Genomic DNA, 2,537 nt, shown 5'->3' with positions numbered 1-2,537 from the left:
GCGCTGCAGACAAATAAAGATTTATTTATTTTTTTTCCAGGGCTGTCAGCGCCGTGTATTTCACCGGCACTGCCTTTTGCTTTTAAGTCCAAAACGTGCTAAAAATAAGCTGGCTCCCCATCCAGGTTTTATTTCAAGTGGTACCGGGGCAGAGGAACTCCTGGGGTGGTTTGCAGCGTTGCAGCGGTGAGCAGGGGGGCTGCTGGCTCTCCCTCCTCCTCCTCCTCTTCCTCCTCCTCCTCCTGGCTGCTGCAGGGCTGTCACTCACTGCTTGCTCACAATCCCCTAAATTTTCTTATTCGAGGAGCACAGGTTTCACACGAAAACCTTCCTCTTGGGTTGTTAGTTGAGGCTCCAAACGCCACGGCAGCATCTCTTCCTCTGGGGCTGGGGGGGGCATTATTAACCAGATCCTTAATAAACGATTTATTTTAATAAACCTGGGGTAATTTTGGGAAGGGGGGGTGGGGGGATGGATAAGTTTGGATAAGTGAAGTATGAAATGCCACGGGAAGGCCACGAACTTCAAAAAGCTTGGTTAGCAGGGGGAGGTGGGGTTGATTGTGCCTCACGCAGGGGGTTTGTTGCGCCGTGGCTTTGACACCAGCGAAAACACCGCGAACCCCTCTCCTGGGAAGGCATCTTGGGATGAAATGCTTGCTGCCTCCCCCCCTCTCCGCGCTTCCGAAATACCCGGTTGACGTGCAGCCTTCAAGGCTGCTGAACGAGTTTTTCATCCGCAGGCAGATTTTGCTGTCGCATTCTCACTCGCTTTCCTAAAATAAAGGGGGGAGAAAAAAAAAAAATCAAAAAAAAAGAGAAAAAATCCTTGTGCTAATTTAATCTAGCCAGGCATCTTGCTGTCCTGCCTGATAATATCTCTCCAATCTGTCATTTCCAACAGACAGCTGTTTATTTGTTTGGCTTTTTTTTCCCCCGCACTGGTCTTGAAATATCTCCTCTGCTTTCTCAAGCAGCCTAGAGCTGCCCCGGGGATGTCCTAAGTCCCCCCCTTCTTTTGGTGGGGGCCCTGGGTGAAAACATCTCCCTTCTGCAGGAAAAACCCTACAACAACCTCAGACAGAGAAACCTGTCAAAGAATACCCAACTTACGTGCTGGTCTTGTAGGTGTTTGGGGTTTCTGAGCCAGCGTCCTGGCACGCAGCTGGCCAAAGCACTGAAGAACAACCTGGTGCAGGTCTGGAGATCCTGATGGGAGCTCCTCTCCAAACCGAGCACGGCACCACAGAGAAGTACCAGTGCTGCTGGTGAATTATTCAGCAGCATCAACTGCAAAGAAGGAAATGATTAAATACAAGTTACTCCTTAGAATCCACAGCAAAAGGAGGAAAAAAAGCAATTAAATATGACAGCGTACAAGAGACAAGAGACCACTTGGGTTGCTTCCCACAGCCTGGACCTCCATGCTTCTCCATGAGCTGTTGTATGGACTGAAAAAAATGACCCAAGGAAAGAAAAACAACCAAATTTGATTAATTCTGGCACCCAGCACTCAATTTGTAATTGCTTTCAACCACGACTGTTGGTCAAACACTGAATCTGGGTACCACTCGATCATCCGCATTTTCATTTTACTTGTTACTTATTATTATTTATCTATTTACTGTTATTTATGGTGACTTTAATAGCTTTAACTCCTTGTTGGGGAGAAAAAAAAAGTCCAAACCGAACGAAAAACCACGCAGCATTTAAAAATTGGCAGAAGTGTCACAACAAGCTTCTTGGGAAGTATAAGAACACATGGTCAAATATTTGGCTGATGAAATGGAGTGAGGGAGGATAACTCTGCTACCCACAACAGGCAGGAACAGGCACGGGATCAAATCCCACCGGTTTTTGCTAGATCCCTTTCCCAAGTATCCACCTGTGGCTGCCATGGAGCCAGGAAAGGAGACGTCCCCTTTGGCAATCAACACCCACGGTGCTTCCCCTTGAGCCCCAAAGCCCACCTCAGCCCCATGGGTCATGCCTCTGAACCCCACAGAAGCTCCATGGGGCAAGTCTCCAAGCCCCACAGACACCTCAGCTCCATCACACATTCCCCTCACCCCTACAACAGCTCCACAGGGCATATCTTCAAGCCCCACAGCAACTCCACAGGGCATCCCCCAAGCCCCACAGCCACCTCAGCCCCATGGGGCATCTTCCCGAGCTTCACAGCAGCTCCATGGGGCACCCCCCTGAGCCCCACATCCACCTCAGCCCCATGGGACACTCCTCTGAGCTCCATAGCAGCTCCATGGGGGATTTTTACAAGTGCCAGAGAAACCACCTCAGCTCCATGGGGCATCCCCTCAAACCCTCAATAGATCCATAGAGCATGTCCCCAAGCCCCCCCAGCGACCTCAGCTCCATGGGGCATCCCTCTAAACACCACATCAGCTCCATGGGCCATCTCCCCAAGCCTCACAGCCACCTCAGCCCCATGGGGCATCCCGCTGAGCCCTACAGCAGCTCCATGGGGCATGTCCCCAAGCCCCCACAGCCACTTTAGTTCCATGGGGGATACCTCTAAG

At 50.7% G+C, this 2,537-nt stretch overlaps 1 long non-coding RNA gene across 1 annotated transcript in view; it reads right to left on the bottom strand.

The window, feature by feature from the left end:
- Positions 1-472: 472 nt before the first annotated feature.
- Positions 473-2,537, bottom strand: part of LOC106888020 — a 3,604-nt gene continuing 1,539 nt past the window's right edge. Inside the window, exons 2-3 of the long non-coding RNA XR_001412081.1 lie at positions 1,114-1,290; positions 473-776 (exon numbers count right to left, since the gene is read on the bottom strand). This is a non-coding gene — a long non-coding RNA (uncharacterized LOC106888020). The remainder of the gene's footprint in view (positions 777-1,113; positions 1,291-2,537) is intronic.

This window comes from Calidris pugnax, unplaced genomic scaffold (genome assembly GCF_001431845.1).
Source record: "Calidris pugnax isolate Ruff unplaced genomic scaffold, ASM143184v1 scaffold35, whole genome shotgun sequence".
In the NCBI taxonomy this organism is placed as follows: Eukaryota; Metazoa; Chordata; class Aves; order Charadriiformes; family Scolopacidae; genus Calidris; species Calidris pugnax.
This window is presented reverse-complemented; position numbering and strand designations above follow the sequence as displayed.